Genomic DNA, 11,676 nt, shown 5'->3' with positions numbered 1-11,676 from the left:
AAGTAGAAATGGTTGCTGGAAATTACCCTGCACAGATAGCCCTGGTGTAGGGGGAAACGAGTAGTGCAAGCTTTTGCTTTTTTTTCTTGTAACATAGTAGAGGCAGAGGAATTAAAGACTCTCTAGAGAGAAAGTCAGCACGTGCCCTGCCAACAGCACAGGGCGTTCATGTACACACTTTGCACTCTGGTCATTTCTCAGCACTATCTTCATTATAAAGAGTAAAAGCAACTTAAAGGTTTCAGTTAAGCTGGCCGAGTAGCAAAGCAATAAACGAGAGCCACACAACATCAGTGTGGTATATCAAAGAGAGCTCCGTGTGTTTTAACGAGGGGGCCACTTGAGAAGTTTAGTATTATAGGAACTCGTCCATATATGCATCTTAATATGCAGAATCTAATCAACAGCCCGTGATGTTGGCACGCAGAAGCGTCAAGTATTCAACTTCACGGGGTTAGAGCCTTTTAATGGTAGTACAATAACACTCTTAGAGTTAATATTAAAAGAAGCAAAAACAAACACTGGAAACCTTTGAGTAGTTAGAATACTAATTTGAGATAATATTCTAACTTTGTATTTCAGTCATCAGATAAAAAAGAAAACTAAAGCAATCAGCAGGGTGTATTAGAAAAATAAACTGTATTATGTTTGAAGACAACCTCTCCTTTTGATGGATCCAGAATCAGATTAAATATTCACTGCAGAAATTCGCACAAAAATGTAGGACTAGCAAACCTCATTTTTAGTACTAATGTACTCTGTACAAATGAGACACAGAACTCTAAAGAACATGAAAATTCACATATCTCTAAATGCCTGGAAACCAGGCAACATGCCTAAGAATAATTTAATTCCTCCAAATCTGCCTTGAAATTTTTGTTAGCTTTTCCTGGCAATGTAGGTCTTTTTGGGGGAAAAAAAAAAAATCCTCAACTAGTACGTTGGATAGATCTTTCCACCAGCTGCTGCCTATGGCTTGTTCTATTTCAACAACCCAGTGGGCCAGTTTGGTGAGATTCTTATCAGAATGGGGAATATTGTATCTACCCACTCGTTCCGCCCTCTCCCCCTCCCTCCCTGTCTGTCTGTCTCTCTTCATCACTCTCTCCCCTACACAGCCCTCAGCCACCACCAGGCCCCTGATCACAGCACACCCATGCAGATATGCATGTTCCTAAACAGGGGACACCATACTAAGAGGCCCCATGTCTGGTCAGGGTTTTACCAACCTGAAAACTGTGCTTACGTTACCTGAGGCTAAATCTGTGCAAAGAGAAAAAGAACCCTGAGGAACCTGATGACTGAGAGTAGGAATCCCCAACCCAGACGCCAAAGACTTATTAGATTTCTCTACTAATTCCCGTCCCTCGCTGTTTTTAAAAGGAGAACCTTAACTTTTTTAAAAGGAGAAGAGGGGCGCCTGGGTGGCTCAGTCGTTAAGTGTCTGCCTTCGGCTCAGGTCATGATCCCAGGGTCCTGGGATCGAGCCCCGCATTGGGCTCCCTGCTCCGCGGGGAAGTCTGCTTCTCTCTCTCTCACTCCCCCTGCTTGTGTTCCCTCTCTCGCTGTCTCTCTCTCTGTCAAATAAATAAATAAAATCTTAAAAAAAAAAAAAAAAAGAAAAAAAAAGAAAAGGAGAAGAATCCTGTGCAGAATTCTGGGCCTTCATCTGATTCAAAAAAACAAAACAAAACAAAAAAACCCCAAATCAACAAAAACCCTCATCTTCTACGATGCTAGGATTATAAGAACACACCATTCCTGTCTTCTGGGACTCCACAACGTCAAGGCCAGGAAGATCAATCCAAACAATTCAAGGTTGGCCGAAAGTCAGCGCCAACTAAGAGGTTGGAGAGCAACCCTGTAAGAGAAGAGGGAGCGCTGACTAGTCAACTGGGCAGCAACTGGATAGCGTCCTGCGGCAAAGTGCATGGCGGCCTTGGCCAGGGAGGGGCAGGCGCCTCGACCACGCTGCATACTTCCTCCTAACAGCCACACCCATTTCGAGGACTGTCACCGTCATCTTGGTCATCATGGGCATCATCCAACACTTACTGGGAGCTGGATGTGTCCCAATATTAACTCACTCAACCACTGCCATCTAATGTTCGTTAGGAACTGTATGTGTATCAACATGTTCACTCCTCAGCATAACCCCAAGGCAGCACTTACCAATATTCTCACTTTGCAGAGGAGGAAACTGAGGTACAGAGAATTGAGTACCTTGGCCATGGACACACTCAGCAACCGGGAGCTAGAATCACAGTTCCCATTCAAGCAGTCTGGCTCCAGGGCCACAACTTTTGACACCACTAGAACCTACTGCCCAAGTTCAACGTGCTTTGATGACCGAGGACAGCCCAGGTATGTCCATAGGGTCAATGATGCAGATTCTTTGCCGGAACATTCTGACCCCTCAGATTTAACCCTGAACGTCTTTTTTTTTAAGATTTTATTTATTTATTTATTTGACAGAGAGATAGAGAGAGAGCACAAGTAGGCAGAGTGGCAGACAGAGGGAGAGGGAGAAGCAGACTCTCCACTGAGCAGGGAGCCCGACGCGGGGCTCGATCCCAGGACCCCGGGATCACGACCTGAGCCGAAGGCAGCCGCTTAACCGACTGAGCCACCCAGGCGCCCCTGAACGTCTGCTTTTTATTTACTCTCTGTGACAGTGGCCTCACTGACAGTGTTTGTGGCTCTTTTACAAACACACCTGCCCAAAAAAGCCACTACAACTTGGCAGCCATTCCATCAAGTTCAGGACCCAGTATCTCGGACAAGGCAAATTTTCTTTCAAAGAGACTTCAGTAAAAGGCATCCTTGCCAAAGAAGTCTAGAAGCTAGTGAATGAGAGAATACTGGGCACATCACGTCTGGAAGGCTGCCCACTTCTGGAATCCTGCCCACTTCTGCTCTACGAGCTCAAGCTTCTGCCATCTGTATCCCCCTTGGTCTCTATGCCCCCTACCAATATCCCAGGCCCGTGACTACACAGTTTCCAACAACTCAGGTCCTCCCTAGGGGAGTATGTGGAGTATTAATCCATAGTCACAAGAACTATCATACCTAGGTAACTGGCAAGTTCTTTTTTCTCTTACCCTCACGTTCTCCCCAGGACCACAGAAGACTCAGTGGCCTGAGACATTGGCAGCTCCTGTGTAATGTAGCTCTTCCAGGATCAATTTGGAGCCCAAACTACCCACAGCGACAGGATATATGTTGCCCAGAGTCACAAGATTATGTCTCCAATCTCTTTGGCTACATCTACCAGTCCAATGAACTATTTCCACCTAGCTCCGAAATAATTGTTAACACAGTAAAGGCTTTATAGGTGGGTTATACCCACCCATCCATAATTCAATGTTTTCAAATAAGCAGTGCAATTTCATAATCTAGGCTCCAAGCTAGTGCATACATAAGTTATAGTAACAAAAGATACAAAGGAATTTTATAAACAAATAACTTATTCTTATGTAATATTGCATGCAGCAGTGGAATTTTTTTAATGGTAATTACTGTGTTCCAGTCTTTCAATCCCTTTAAAGACTGCTTGCCTGCAACACCATTAATCAATGTGTATTTTCTCTCTTTGCTATGATTTTGTTCCTCAAAATAAAATCGTGTCTGATGCCTGACAATCAGGAACCCATGACTTCTTAATGTAGAAAGGCCTGAATGTAAACTTTCAGTTTAACCCTCTAACCCACAGGCATTCTGGCAAAGAACCAAACAAAATTCTCTGAAAAGTCCTCTGACTTTGCTGACTTACTCGTTCCCCTTTTACAAAGGACAAGGATTTAGCAAACTTGGTGGGGAGACAGGAATATAGGATATTTTTAAATCACTTGAAGTAAAGCAGGAATATGCTCCAATCCTATGATTCTGTCCTGTGATTCAATGAGCAGTTTGGCACTGGGTCCCAGCACACAGTGGGTCTTCACTTTGGCTGCAAAGGCGATGGAGGGTTCCTGGGCCCACAGCCCATACTTCCCTACATCCCATCTCTCCATCCTCCCTGGGCTAGCTGTGAGTCTAGGGCAAGCTCCCAACCTAAATTCGCTGTCTTTTAAAAAGACAAATCATCATTTAAAAATCTCTTCACTCGTCCAATACAATGGCCTGGAAATCATAAAAATCAAAGTTAGAGCAAAGTTAGATTAAGCCTAAAGTAACAGTCACCAGATATCCTCATTCATTTTCAAACCGACCAGAATGTGTCGCCGGCTGCGATGCTCAGGGCTGAGTCCAAAACGTGGGCAAGCAGCGTGTCTAGGGCAAGACTCCTGCCTGCAGCCCTTCTGGGGCTGGAGGAGCAGTGGGGCTGGGCGGGGTACGAGACAAGCCCAGGTGAAACAACAAGGAGGCAGGACTCTCCTGAAGGCAAAGTGATGACACAGAACTGGAACGCTTTAGGAGGGGCAGCGAAGAGAGGCCCAGGTCCAGCTGGAGTCCTCCCAAGGAGGCTGGCAGAAATATGCTGGTGCTCCTGCTGTGGGTCCTGAGAAACATATCCCACCACCCAGGCAAGGCCGGCGGGGTTGACCGTTCCAGTCCCCTGCACCATCACGGGGAAGAGACCTGAGGAAATGGCCGTGGAACGAGAGAACTGGAGATGATCTGAACCCCCTCCTCTCATGAAAATACAATGGTATTTTGCAAAAGTGTTAACGAGAAGATTAGTATAAGCACTGAGCTTCAGACACAGGCAGCTGTCCCCATCACTGTGTGGATTTTTAACCTTGGGCAAGTTACTCAGATCTCTCTGTGGCACAATTTTATCATCTGTGAGACAGATACAATAAGCAAACTTAGACCTCCCGGGGTTACTATGAGGATTAAATGAAATTACGTATATAAAGTGCTTAGCTCCATGCTTGATAATTAGAACTTAATATAATTAACACCAACACAGAGTTTACTACGGGCCAGGCACAGCATTTAGAGTTTTGCATAGATCAACTCACTGAACCCTTACAACCGTCCTAGATACAATTACTTATCCCCATTTTACAGATGAGAAAACAAGCACAGAAGAGTTAAATGATTTGCTTGATGTTACATAGCTAGTAAACTGCAGCTATGTTATTACTGGTACCATTACTACTATTATTACTACTAGCATTCAACACCCCTTACTGCCATTTATACAAGTCTTATTTGAAACAGGAATATTTGCTAGGAGTTTTTGTTTGCCCCGCCTCTAAAGGCTTGCGAACTCTCTGCTGTCCCTTCAACTCCTTTTCAGAGTAAGTAGACACAAAAAGGCTACATGTGGACTTTGCCCACCTAGTTCTCTCCCTGCCTGAGGGAGAGGGGTGGCTTTGGAGGTCTGGGCAAAGGTCTCGAGACCTGGGAGGGGCCAAGACTCCTCTCCAACAGGGTTTGGTGGTGGCTCCCTAGCTGCCCTCAAAGAGAAAAGAGTCCTCCAGAGACTAAAGGTAGCTTTTTGGGACCAGTCCAGGGTCTGGACCACTGGGGTCCAGCCAGGAAGAGGAGGGGCAAGGCACACCTGACCAGGCACCTTGCTTTATTAACTCACTCTTGCACACCGGTGGAGTCTCTTCACACTTTGGCACTCTCTGGGGTGATCCTTCACCTAAAAACTATTTTGACTACAGGTGCCTGTGGGTATGTGTTTGATTTACTTTAAGGAAAACAATGCTGGGAAGATACAATCTCCAAAGATATTTTTACAGCACGATTTTTTTTTTTTTTTCAGCAGAAACTATGCTATGCTCATTATACACTTGGAGGAAAAAAAAAACCAACCAACATAAGCCAGAGAGACAAGTTTATGAGTAATTACGTAGTCTATTTTTCAGCTCATTGGGCATAATGCACGTGAAATGGCCTTTAATCGCCATTCTTTTAGGCAAGTAATTCCAATAAGAGAGTTGGCAGAAGCGTAGCAAGAAATCACATTAGGACAGAGAAAAAAAGCAATCAATAACATGAATATTTTAAAAATTACTTACAACCTAAGTTTTTGATTAAAAATGGTTATAGCACTTATATTGTGCCTTCTAAGGTAAAAAACTGAATTGATAAGCCGTTTCTTCCACTGGTAAGTAACCTCATTTTCTGAGAGCTTCACTAAGAGACTCCATTCTCTTGAGTTCACTGGCAAATCCCTGTGCCCTCCAAAACAGATCTGCGGGGAGCCTGTCTAAAATGGACAACATACAGAAAGAAGCATTTCCCATTTTCTTCTGCGTGGTGTATCCCGCATAGGTGAGAGAATTACAACCCAAACCCCAAACGCAGCCATTATCTCAGCTTTTTATCATCTACCTGACCATAAAATCATTTTCTTTAAATCTGCTCATTCACCATCATCTCCTTATTCAATAAAACGCAGTTTGGAAATCACAAAATGCAAACACAACACAAGATGAACTGAAATTGTCCCTGTTTTCGTGAGCAAGAGGACAATCTTTCAGAGTGGATGCCTTTTTAGAACTACCTAAGAAAAAAAGGAAATTCTGACCAACACCCTACCTTAAAAATTACAAGGCACTCATGGAAAAAATTAATACGTATGGTCACTTTTAACAACACAAGATTCGGGTAGGTGGTGTATGTTTGCATTTAAGGTACAAAACCCTTCAAAAATCGGCTGAGGTACAAGTGGCAATTCCAGAAGATAAATGCATGCGACCAGCACCACTACCCACAACCAAAACATGTATTAACTATAACTTATTGTACCACTTCTATTCCCCCAAACTAACTTTTTATGCTGTGGGGATTTTCTGATCTTAATAAATATAAATTTCAAAAAATAGCTAAGAAAAGACAATATAATTAATTGATGGGAAGTGAAGTGCTTTTTCACACCATCAGCATCACACATGTGAAAGGACACAGTGATAACATCATTTTACAAAAGCAGATAAAACAGCAGATAGACATGTGTACACTAGAGTTCTGTTATGCAACTGACAAGAACAGGTCCCATATCAAGATGGAAGTTAAAAAGCAAAAGCACATCACACTTTGAAAGCCAATATGAGATACACAGATCTTCCTCTCAGTCACAAAAACCTATACACTGTTATGAAAAAAAGTATGACTACTACCTACCTATCTACAACACGGATATAAAATCTGAAGAGGCCAGCAATGACAGAACCCAACAATTCTGCAAGGCAGATAAGGTAGTCTCCTCCACTGACCTTTCCAGTTTAAAGCTTGATTCTGAACCAAACACACCTTCTCAAACTTTAGAGGGACGCTGCCCCCCCAAACTACTTTTAGGGTATTTTCTTTGTAACAACCCAAACACCTGCTTCCCAAAATTTAAACAACTTCTGTTTCTAAGAAATTACCTTCTGTTGGTTTGAACTGTTTATTTCAAGGACAATATGATCTATCAAAAACCTATATGGGGGTGGGGTTCTTTTTTAAAGATAAAAGCTATTTGTGGTCTTCTCCGCAGAACTCACCAAATGCCCGATGATTTGCACCTTGAAGATCCATTACTCTAATACCGTGCCTCAGAAATGAACCTGTCTTCTTTCTTTTCTAGCTAATAACTACCCATCTTTAAAGTTGCGAAACGCAACCCAAACTAATGAAACATTAAAATACAATTCAACATAAATGCCTGGGTCAGTAAGCTCTGCGAATATCCCGCCTAACAACTAAAACTTGAACCTCACTACACTGAAATGACAATCTTATGCTGCACTCAAAACCCGGAACTGCTTTATCCAGCCGTACTTCGCACTGAATGACAAAGAGAAAAGAACAGAAGAGAAAAAGAAAAAAAAAGTGTAGCTTCCAAAGTCATAAAAGCCCTAAATACAAAGTAAACTCATACTCGGATACCACAGTGCTGCAGCTCCACCAGGGATTAACGGTGGAAGTGAGCCCTTTTCGGTATTAATAGCACTCAGGGAAGCATAAGAAATTCCCCAAAGCCAGTTCCCAGGCGCTCTGCATTCAACATGTAACAGCCACTCCACTCACACCCTTCTATTTCATGCTCGAATTTGGTTATCGAAATATGTATTTGTACAGGAGTGGCTGGCCTGAGCTCTTCAGTTCTCTTTGTCTTGTGATCTGCGGGGCAGTTTCTGCTCTTGGGAAGTGAGTGTTAGAGCTGTGGTTGCCAGACAATTCCCCACGATATTTTAGCTCGGGCTTGCCACACTCCCGCTCTCCCTAGCCGGCTCCATATTGCTGGGCAGCTCCCTCCAGTCTCGCCCCGCGCTACAAAAAGCTGGATTTCCGGACTGTTCGAAGACCCCATTAAATATGCCTCCAACAACCTGTCCAGGCCCAGCCGGCACTAGACGCCTTTAGGGCCCCAGCGACCAGCCGCCCCGAGGCGCACTTCCCCCACCCCGGAAGAGGAGGAAGGCAAACTTCGGAGGGCGGGGGCTCGTGGCGAGCTCCGGGGACCACCGCCGCCCCACCCGCTCGGGGGAACGGCCCGAGCAGCGACCCTGGTTGCAGCTGGAGGACACGAGAGGAGGCTCCGCTCCTTCCCGCTAACTCAAAGGCAACGGTCTGGGCTCTCTCCTCCGGTGAAGGGCCCCGGAAAACTGCAGCAGGGCGACAGTAAGGACCCTCAGAAGTGTGCGGTAACGAAGGGGTGGGGACAAGCCCGAGATCGCCTGCAGCTCGGGGGACGAATGAGTCCGGCGGCGTGCACAGCCAGCTCGTTAGAGGACCGGGGAAACGGGAGCTCGGAAGCTGCCGGAGCACGCAGAACGCTGGCCGAGAACCGGCGATGCCGGCTGCCGGCCCGCTTTCTCCCGGTTCAGCTCTGCAGAAGCGGCTCCTGGTGACAGGAAGAGAACGGCGGCAGCCGCGCGCGCACGCACAGCCTCCCCCTCCCGGGCACACACACACCCGGACCCGTTGCCGCCGCCTACCTCCCCCGCCGGCCGGCTTCCTTCCTCTGCGGGGCCCAGGCTGCAGCGGCGGCCTTCGACGCGCCTCTGACCCGGCCCCGACTCGCCCGCCGTTCCGGATCCGAGTTCGGCGGCTCCAACCCGCTAGCCCGTTGCCCTCGTCGCCGCCGCCGCTCCCTCCAACTCCGCTCCAGCTGCTCGCGACTCCTCTCCGTCTGCCCGCAACGCCAGTGCCCGGCCCCGGCCCCGCCTTCGGCCCGGCCCAGCGCGCCCCGCCCCCGAGCCCGCGCCAACCAGCGCGCGCGTCTCCGCCCCTCTCCGCTGGCGCCGCTCCCTCCACCGCTGCCACTCACTGTGCCGGCCTGCGAGCCGGGCGGCGGGAGGGGCGGAGCTCCGGCTCTGCGGACCCTTCCTGCCGCCGGGCTGGCCTTCCGCCCCCGGCCGCGGGGATGCCCCGGGCGGCCGGGCCGCGCGCTACCTCCGCGGTGGAGCGCTCTGGGTCTGCGCGCGTCCGCCCGCGGCACAGCCAGCTGCCGGCGTCTCCGAGACCGGAGGCGGTGGGGCTGGGAGAGGTGGAGGACGAGTTAAGACTTAGAGGCTGCGTCTCTAATCAGAGTGTCTGGAGACGAACCCCAGCCTCCTTCGAGCCCCCCGCGTCCCAGCGGAGTGCCAGGGCCGGGGAGGACTCAGATTCCAGGGCTCGCCAAGGCGGGGAGGCCCTGCAATTCCGGGCTTCGCCAGCACGGCCTCGGAAGTGGGCGGAAAAACCACGCCACCCGCGTGGCGCCCGGGGGTGAACGGAGGGTGAAAGGGTGAGGCGGAGGGGCTAGTGCCCGCAGGCTGCCGCGAGCTCCAGCAGCCTGGCACCGCCGCCACCGGGAGCCAGGCGGGACCGCGAAAAGGGAAGAGAGTTTGATGAGGGCGGCGCACGCTGACTGATCCTTACCAGCCTTTGCCTCGCGTAGCAAATGTAGGTCGCTCAGGCGGACCACTGCCCCTCTCCTTGCTCGGGGTGTCGGGAGTGGAAGCTCACGTGAATTATACTGCCCCGTAAATTCGCTATCCAATGCAGATTCTCCCACTAAGAATCATCACTAAGTTGCTCAAAAAAAATCTGATGTTGGTTCAGACCTTCCAATGACGGGTAAGATGTTATGCGAGCAACCTGTGTTCTGTCTGCCCTTTACCATTAAGCCCTGTAAGAGTCTGCTTTTTAAACCTCTATTCCCAGATTCCTCTTTCAGCAGTTCTGAGATCTGCACCCGCCCAGCCTGCTTGCCCTAGAGCACTTTCTACAGCTCTTTCCCCATTTCCTTGCAAGGATATTCCTTTAAAAACAAGCATTTAAACTTATGTCAGACTTTGAATTTGGTGCTTTATTCCCGTGGGTGTTGGAGGTAAAGAACATCCTGAAATGTCTTGAGTATCCTCAGACAATAAAATCATTTTTAAAGGTGACTCACACTCCTAACAGAAAAGTAAGTTCCACTTCAGGTATCAGGTATTGGCCTTTCTATTATTCCAACACGTCTCTTGAAGTGGAGAAAGAGAAAGAGAGAGCTACCTACATGTTTAAGAATCCACTTAATCTAAAAGTTTACCCAAGCCACGTCCTTTCCACCTACTCTATGAAATGAAGGGCCTCATCTATTGTTTGCCTGAGCTTTGTAACTGAAATGAGGTGTCTCACCCTGTGGTAGAATTACTTTGACCCAATCCAATAAGCTGAGCTGTAAGTGGTGTGATGTTTAGGGTATTTCCTTTAGGCTTGGGTCTGAAGAAACCTCTTCCTTTTGTACATGAGTTCCTGGAAAGGGACTTACGTATTGTTATGATGGGGTTCTATTCCCCCCAAACCTAAAAACGCATGAAATCTTTAATGAAGCTTTCTTTTTTTAGATGGTCTTCAGCAATTTATGTTGTATCTTCTTTCATCTTTTCCATCATACTGGACCACAGAGCGTAAGTCCAAAGAGTATCCCATGGGAGGACAATAGGGCTCTTTTTTGATAAACTGAGTAAGTTCAGTCTTTGGTTCATCTGTATTGATACCTGCCCCCCCCCCCATATCACTAACATTAGCTTTTTTTTAATTTCCATTTTCCATTGATTTCTATGAAATAATAAAAAGCAACAGAACAGCAGTACTCAGACTTTAAACCTTTTTCCTAAATAAAACCTTATCTGGACTCGTAAAAAGTAACTGTTATAAGAAGCCATGTGGGGAGGCCAAGGGGAACCTCCAGGTCTTTGGGCAAGCCTCCTTATTCTCTCCTGGGGATGTGTTGGAAATGTAAATTCTCTGTCCTTACTGAATCAGAAATGCTGGGGCTGGAGCCTCGCAATCTTTTTAAATAAGCCTTCCAAGAGGTCTCACGCAAGAGAAGGTTTGAGAGCCTTTGCTCTAGGTCTAGGGCATCTGGGAACACAGACTGAAAACCACTGCAAGAAAATGCTCAAATGGGCACAGAAACACCACCGTCCCATCAGTAGCAGCCAAACTGCTGGCTGGCAGGTGATGCCACCACCAAGGAGCTCAAAATGTCAGAGAATGTACAATTTCCCAAAGGAAAATAGGGATGTCATGTACAGTTGGTGACAGTGAAGGTGGTTTGGAAGTCAGACCCAACAGAGACAAGGACCCCCAGCACCCTGAAAGGCTTTCAGCTGCCACAGCAAGCTAAGTGTCCTCCCCAAAGACGACTGGGCAGGATACTCTCATTTGCCACCATCACTCCAGCTACTGTAATAATGTGAGTGCTAGAATACAATTCCTTTAGACTCAAAACCCAAGTATGTAGTTTAGGGTTCA

At 47.3% G+C, this 11,676-nt stretch overlaps 1 protein-coding gene across 2 annotated transcripts in view; it reads right to left on the bottom strand.

Annotated features, from left to right (window-relative positions):
• PIK3R1 (phosphoinositide-3-kinase regulatory subunit 1) overlaps positions 1-9,085 on the bottom strand; it is an 83,950-nt gene extending 74,865 nt beyond the window's left edge. Inside the window, exons 1-2 of one of the 2 annotated variants that reach the window (XM_035014566.1) lie at positions 8,886-9,076; positions 1,757-1,861 (exon numbers count right to left, since the gene is read on the bottom strand). The gene's annotated coding sequence lies outside the window, so the exon portion shown is untranslated. Of the gene's footprint in view, positions 1-1,756; positions 1,862-8,885 lie in introns of both variants that reach the window. The other variant, XM_035014565.1, reaches the window with a different exon arrangement.
• Positions 9,086-11,676: the final 2,591 nt, after the last annotated feature.

This window comes from Mirounga leonina, unplaced genomic scaffold (genome assembly GCF_011800145.1).
Source record: "Mirounga leonina isolate KUSES-001 unplaced genomic scaffold, KU_Mleo_1.0 Mir_168, whole genome shotgun sequence".
Taxonomy (NCBI): domain Eukaryota; kingdom Metazoa; phylum Chordata; class Mammalia; order Carnivora; family Phocidae; genus Mirounga; species Mirounga leonina.
This window is presented reverse-complemented; position numbering and strand designations above follow the sequence as displayed.